Here is a 7,725-nt window from a genome sequence, read left to right on the forward strand (position 1 = left end):
AGGACTGAAGAATGAATGGAAAAGGAGAGAAAATAAAAACATGACTTTAAAACTTTTAAAAGAAATTTGATTTTGAAGGGTAGCAGAGAATTTAGGTGTTGGCTGGAGCGAATACGGGGTCACAAGAGGGTTTTATTTTGATTTGATTTTAAGTTGGAAAATACTACAACATGTGTGCAAACTCTTGGCAATGATGCCGTAAGAAAGGCAGAAATTGATGATACTGAAGAGAAGAGAAGACAGAAGACCTGATGGAGATCAGAAGGAATGGGCCCTAGGGCATGTTTGGAGGAACTAGTCTTTGTTCAGAGGACAAACACACACCCCCATACCTCTGCAACTGATATCATAGGTTAGTGTAAGACTCTGTACCTATTCCTATTATCTTATTGATTTTCACCAAAGTGCCAATAGGCACAGGTATTTTGCTTCCAGTCTCCCTAAGTTTGCCTCCTTCTTTTTCCCCATGTTTCAACCTTTGGACCTCTGCACTTGATCTTCCATGAAGCTATCCTTCTGGGGTTCTGATAAGTCTCTTTCTGACTCTCAGTTCTTTCTAGAAACTTATCTTCTGTTCCCTTCTCCCAGCTTCTAAAGATCTGAGTCATGTCTTTTTTCTACTGGAGGCACTGCCTGAAGGCTGAGAACTAACCTGGGACAGCTCGCTCTCTCCTGGTTCACTGCCACTTAACCGGCAAAGGCAACGTCCCCTGAGCATCCATCCACAGCCCACGAGAAGTGCCAGGCTTGGCTTCCAGTAGAGCTCTGGTTTCCCTAGAAACTTCCTTTCTGGTGGTTCTTGGCTCACCTATTTTCACCAGTGTTCGGAATTCATTTGAGGATGACTGTGCTAAAAATTTTTCAGTATTACATACCCCAAAGATATCCACCTCTCTCAATCTACTACAGCACATGATATCCATGGACCTACTATGTGTTCTGCTAGCCACTTCAAACATATTATCTCACTTATTCCTCGAAACACCCTGGGAGGGAGGTATCGTTAGTACCATCTTATGAGTTAAGAAACTGAGACTCAGGAGTCCCTCAGCTAATAACTCAGGGGGTCTGGATTTGAACTCACATCAAACTCTAAAGCCTAAAACCTCCCCACTTTTGCCAGGCTGTGAATTAGGTGGCAGTGCTCTCCTGGCACATCTTTTCAGCCACCATTTTATTCCATGTAGGTTCCACCTCTCTAAATCAGCAGAGATTGCCGTGAAGAAAAATACCAATTCAGATCAACTGCTGTCCCCACCCAGCTCAAGGCCTGACCCAGTAGCCGCCCGCCTACACAGCCCCTGGCTGTGCTTCCTTTTTGTGAGAAACCACTCCACTCTGCGATTTTAACCACCCTGTTCAATCTAAGTGATGGAAATAAGATGGAGGTGGAATTATTTTAACTCCCTCGTAAATTTTTTGACACACTGTGAAAAATGACGTTGTAGAAGAGGACTTGTCTATGTAAAAGTGAGGGATAAATAATGAACTTCAGAACAAGGAAGAAATGACACAGCCATGATGGGAAATGGGGCCATCACGGTTGGGACATGCCCTGCTCATGCGTGCATGCGGGTTGTGGGGAGGGACGTCCTCCTGCTGTAGATGCTGGAGAGAGCCAGTTGTACCCAAGCCACACCAAGAGAAGAAAGATAGCTTTATGCAAAAGAGAGCAGCAGAGGAGAGCTCCATGGTAAGAAACAGAGATGGGAGTGAACCGGGGGTGTTCAGGAGGCCTCACAGCTTGCTGGCGGCACCGAGCCTAGAACTGGGGCCGAGGGAAGCAGCAGCAGGAGAAAAGGACAAGGCGGGCAGAGAAGCTGCGGACAGACTTAGCAAACCTCAGAGGGCCAAGAGAGAACAGTAAGGGCTTTCTTTGAAGCCAGATAAAGGAAGTACAGAGGCAGACTAAGAAGTGATTGATAACAATTAAAGATTAGAGCAGGTACCCATCTCATTCCACTTGACATCCTTTTTTCAACCAGGAGTACAGAGTTAAGTTGTTATAGTACAATTTACACTTCATTCTAGTTTAATAAAGAGGGCTCTGATTTTTTTTTAAAGCAGATGTGATTTGATTATGTGCTAATCTCTGCCCAATTAATAGTGTTACTCAGACTGTCTCCAAAGTGCATCAGAGCAACTAGCGAAAAAGGCAGAATGAAGTCAAATCTGTTTTCGGAATCAGGGGGCGTACCTGGGGACACTTGATTTCACAACCTCTTTGTGACATTCAAACCACCTTGTGTGCACAGCACAGGCCCAAGACAATGACAGCCAGATTTTCAAATCTAGCTCCTCACAGACCTTTCAGCCTCCACAGAGGCAGGAGAGGGTCCGGTGGGGAGGTTTGTCTAATTAACAGCAAAAATGTGGGAGTAAAAACTCACACCACAACCCAAACGCTTCATCACCCTTCACACAAGTTTTCTGCACTAAGCAGTCTGTAACGTGCAGCTGCACAAGACAGAGGGGACGAGGACAACGGAACGCTCACCAAACCAGGGTGCGTGTGCGTGCACCGCACACGTATACACACGGGCGTGACACACACAGTGTGCATGCACATGCATGCAGAGTGCACAGCATTCAGGGCACACCTATGCTGATGCAAGATTTGGTGAAGAAGAGAACAAATCTAACCTCAGGAAATGAAAAGTTTAAAATGAAGGTTCTCCATCCATTGTTACCTGAAATCACCTGCTCCACAGCAAGGTCATTACCATAACTATTACTGTTAATATTAATAACAAAAATAGTATTTGCATAACACTTTACATAAATTATCTCATTGGGCTTTGAAAGATATTTTGTTAACATTTCCAACAAACAGCCAAGCTACAGGGAACAAAAAGAAATAATCCTTTTTATCCTGGGCTCCCAGGCTGTCACCGAAGACCCTTTTATTCTTTTCCCCATAAGGTTTCTTATTTTTAACGTGTTTTTGTCTAATCGACAACCTTTGTTAAAGACTATTCCATTTCCCTACCTTTATGCATCGGAGAACAATCAGTATGCAATAATCCTCATTGCATCACTGAGCTAATACAATCCCATGAACTTGCTGTTTGAGTTACACTCTGAGGCCTTATTATCACTAAATGCACTAAAGTTCAGCTTTTTGATGTACTGAAGTCCCCACGACCCCCTTAAAGGACTTCCAGGGGTCTTAGGGCCTTAGGCAGGGAAGCGTTGATTGAAATCTCAGATAATATTTTCTTCTTCCCCATTCTTTTTAAATTAAATATGTGCCAATAGAGGAGTTTAAAATTTTTAAAAGAAAACTCAAAATCGGACATCACAAAGCAATTATTTGGGGACACACACACACAAGAAGGAAGGCAAAGAACGAACCATTGCCAATCCTATTGCCTCACCAAACACACGTTCTGGCCTGGCACAGCCATTCCCAGCACCAACCAGCAGGGCTGGGCTCTGATGCCAATTTGCCTGACTGCCTATTCTGGCTGTCACTTCTTGCTAAATGCATGGAAAGTTTCTAAACTTCTGGGGCATTCAGTTTCTTCATCTCGAACACGGGTGCATAATAGGCCCACTTTTTAGGGCTATACAGGGCTTCTATGAGTAAATATATACAAAAAGCTTAACATAGAGCCAGCTCTGATGGCCTAGTGGTTAACGTTCAGCACACTCTCCTTCAGTGGCCTGGATTCAGTTCCCGGGTGCAGAACCACACGATTCATCTGTCAGTAGCCATGCTGTGGCAGTGGCTCGCACAGAAGAACTAGAAGGACTTACAACTAGAATATACAACTATGTACTGGGGCTTTGGGGAGAAAAAAAAGGAGCTTAATGTGGCATCTGGTGCATAGCAAAGGGGCACTACATTTTATCTATTATCATCCTAAGTACACACTTTCAGGACCTGTGGCTAGTTCCCAAGCTTTTTCAGAGGCATGAAAGGAAAATCTAGTCATTCATGAAATCTGTTTTTGTTGAACCTCTTGTTCCCGATGTTGTTGGAATAACTTCACATCTCTGCTGAGATCAAACCTGAAGCAGCACGCGTGCAAGTTAGGGATGGAGGCTGTGGAGGCAGAATGCCTCTGTTCAAAGAACTTCGCTAGCTCTTACCAGCTGGGAACAGCTGGATATCACCTGGCATATATTAGTCAACCTCTCTAAGCCTCAGTTTCCCCATCTGTAAAACAGAGATCATACTGTCTCCTGATGCTTTGGAGATTTAATGAGATAATCCCCTCCCCCTCAAAAAAATTAGCTATCGTGATGGCTATCCCTTAACATACGAAAGTCTATTTGCTGAATCTAGTCCCTGGTGCAAAATAGAAGACTTTTGAAATCCAAACACATTCTCGTTTACTAAGGCAAAGCACTTAGATAAACCGATAATTAGACTTGGATATGGAAAGCTAAAAAGAAATATTACTAGTTAATTTGTTCATTTTTCTTTTCCCCTTGCACACATTTAACTGTGGCTTCATCTTGATCTATGTCAATATACATCCACTGGTTCAACAGCTTTAACTGATCTACTTAGTCATTTCGCTGGTTGCTTCAGTGAAAAGACTGATTAGTAGTCAATTAGTTGCTGGCCAACATAGTCAGAAGCACCAAACTAGTCCTTCCCTAATGGTTCTGTTGTATCATAGGTCCTTCTGGAGACCTATGAAGAGAAGAAATTCTTTGCAAAGATGACCATCTATTTCCTTGCTCCTAAGACTGCTCAGGCGTCGCCCACGTCCAGCCCCTCCCCAGATCCCCTTCCTCAGCCGACAGCACATTTCGCCAACTTCCCTCTTCAAATCGAATCTGACAGGGAGAGGCTTTTCCTTTCTTCTTGACTCTAACCTAAAGCCTTTATAGACTTGCTCCATGCTTCTGCGGGGAAAACCAAACCCAACCTCAATAATAAAAAGTGGAAAAGTTTCCCCAGGCAGACTGTCTCTTCCGCACCTTGATTAGCCGAGCAAAATGTAGACATAAAATGCAATTGCTTTTTTTTCCCAGATGCTAAAAACGTCAGCCTTGATTTACCCCGACACTCTGACTGACTCACGGCAGACATAAATCCTTCATGCCCAACGCAATCATTTTTTGACCTGCTCAGCGGTGGAGAGAGGCAGGGCTCCACGTTTATCTTCCCGGTGCCAACACCTCGATCGCAATAACTTTTCCTTCATCTGCCCCGTGAGGAGCAGGGGCTAAAGGAGTAAAGGCAGAGAAACCTCTGTTTATTATATTTTTTCTCAAACATCCTGCAACTAGGGTTATTTTTAAAAATTTATTAAAAAGGGAAGGGAAGAGGAAAATAAAAACTATTTTTAATAGATTTATTTCCTCTCACCTGACCCACAACCTCCCTCAACACTGCTTCATCCTTGATTAGGAAAATTCAGGAACACCCTCCACTTGGACAGCAGCTGTCTTTCTGCTGTAGGAAAAAAATGTGATGCCTTTCTGCCAGATACTGTCCGAGGGCGACACAAGTGACTTTCCAGGGACTGATAGCAGAGTCATGAAAATTGCCTTTGTGGGTGGTCTGCCCAAACACAGTCAGGTGGCCTTTGGTTTGGAAGCATGGCCTCCAGAAACTTGGCGTGTGATGCACAATCCATTCAGCAAATGGGCACTGAGTGGTTAACGGGGAAGACATGGGATCTGACCTCGCATCTGCCCCTCCCTAAGCACGACTTTGGCCCAACCATCGCTTTCTTCATAATTAGGTCCCCAGATCCTTAAAATGGATCCTTACATGAGTCCCTCACCTCTTCCCCCTCAGGTATCTTGTTGTATTTGAAATGCTTTCGGCTCTCCTGAAGCAAGAAAAAATGAAAACTGATGGCACTGTTGCCCCTGCTCTCCATGGCTATGAGTTGGAACAAGGATGCCCACTGCTCCCATAAGAGATGGTCTCTCCCCTTCCAAATTCACAAAGTGTACTGCATTTGTGAGCCACCTGTGCCTCCCATGTAGCTGACGGCATCCTCTCTCCAGCCCCTCATCTACACCCCTCCCCAAGGCCGTGATGGCCAAGAGCCCTTTCGCAGTGTTCCCATTTCTCCTTTTACTCCTGTGCCTTGCCAATGAGGTTTTCTTTATCATCCTCCCTTTAACTGAGTTTCTAGACTGGGAGTTTCTTAATAGCAGAAACTGTATTCCCTTACCTGGCATATAGTAGGTGTCTAATAATGAGTTATTGAACTGGGCTCTTGTTTGCCTATAGCCCCAGTCTTCCAGCTCTTGGCCAAAAATCCTTCTATCAGAAAGACCCTCCTAAATCTTTGCAGATCCAAATGCTTGAGGATTTGCTTCCTGCACACATACGCCTGCATATCCTGATTTTCTTCTCTTTGTCTCCTTCTCTCCCAACCTACAGAGGTAAGAGTGAAATTAATTCCCGGGCCACTGGAGGAGGGCAAAGGCACACCTCTCCCATAGCTCCATGACCCCCCCTCAGCAGGCCACCTCCTCCAGCCCGCCCAGCCCCCTGCCCACCTCTACCTCCCCGTAGCTACTTTAGAAGGATGGTGACTGTTGACAGTCTCTGGGTTCTCTGGAATGTGGGCGGTCTCAGAATTGAGAGGGCAGGACACTCTGAAGGTCCGTGTGCAAAACTGCCTCCAAGCCCACAGTCGAGTGGGCCTCCAACTTGGCCTTCCAGGGAGGATGGAGCTTCAAGAAAGTTGTACCTCTTCATAGCATCAGGAATAAAGACGATTGAGTGTTAGGCACCACAATAGGCATTGGTATGAGTTCTTGTTTATCCCCAGACCACTGCAACACTGGAGACAAGTTTTCCCTAACATTGTGAAAGGTGAAGTTGAAGGTCAGCAACTTCAACCACAGCTCTCTGGTTGGGGATGGTCCTAGCAACTCTTTACCTAACCCCACAGCTTTCTCCTGGCTCCAGCTTGTCGGGGGTACCAGGGCAGGGGAGGGGTGGTCAATGTCACCAAAGCCCCTTTCACTCATGCCCAGGTGGCCTATGAAGACCCAGGCCCCATGTCAGAAAGAAAGGGAACCCTTTAAAGCAGCTATCTAGGCCCTAGCTCAAAGCATACTGCCATGCAAGCTCCGTTCTACAAATCCAAGAGGAAAGGGGAAAAAATTAACACCAGCACTTAAGATGTTATGGAAACTGTGTGACGTGCTCTGCTAGCCAGCCCCTGGCCTTGGAATCCACACATTATTTAATGGGAGGGAAGACATACCCTAAATGAGCCTGAACGATTGTTTAAGGGGGAGAGGGTGGAAGAGGAAAGATTGTCTGTGTATTTTTTTTTAATTTCTCAGACCATGCCCGTTAGTTTTGTTTCTTATTTAGGATACAGCATTAATCATGCTAATATTTTACAGCCGGGCTTCACTCTTTAGTCATTACTTTAATCAAAACCATCAGCAAACGAAGGAACACGTTACCAGGTGGGAATAACTGCTACCGCTCGCTGTTAATTACTTTGCATTTTACAGCAATCAGCAGCAGGGGCTGAGATCATAATAAATTCATGACTTATGGGCCTATAAAATCATTACCGTAGGAAAATATGTTTTATCGGGGATTCGATGGGCCGCTGCTCAGAGAGAGATTTCTTGAAGGAAATGACACCCATGAAATTAAACTGATCCTTGTAGTCAGCAGAAATGCAAATGCACAGAGAGCAAAATTTTACTGTGGAAGAAAGGGGTTGGTGGGAGCCGGGTCTGGGTGCAGGTTGAGTGGAGAGGGGTGGGGCCAAGAGGTGC

At 45.1% G+C, this 7,725-nt stretch overlaps 1 long non-coding RNA gene across 2 annotated transcripts in view; it reads right to left on the reverse strand.

Moving 5' to 3' along the window:
• Nucleotides 1–6,518, reverse strand: part of LOC139078902 (uncharacterized) — a 39,588-nt gene extending 33,070 nt beyond the window's left edge. The window contains exons 1-3 of one of the 2 annotated variants that reach the window (XR_011532088.1): nt 6,484–6,518; nt 6,147–6,352; nt 5,082–5,183 (exon numbers count right to left, since the gene is read on the reverse strand). This is a non-coding gene — a long non-coding RNA (uncharacterized lncRNA). The other variant, XR_011532087.1, reaches the window with a different exon arrangement.
• Nucleotides 6,519–7,725: the final 1,207 nt, after the last annotated feature.

The sequence above is a fragment of the Equus przewalskii genome, chromosome 23 (assembly GCF_037783145.1).
Source record: "Equus przewalskii isolate Varuska chromosome 23, EquPr2, whole genome shotgun sequence".
In the NCBI taxonomy this organism is placed as follows: domain Eukaryota; kingdom Metazoa; phylum Chordata; class Mammalia; order Perissodactyla; family Equidae; genus Equus; species Equus przewalskii.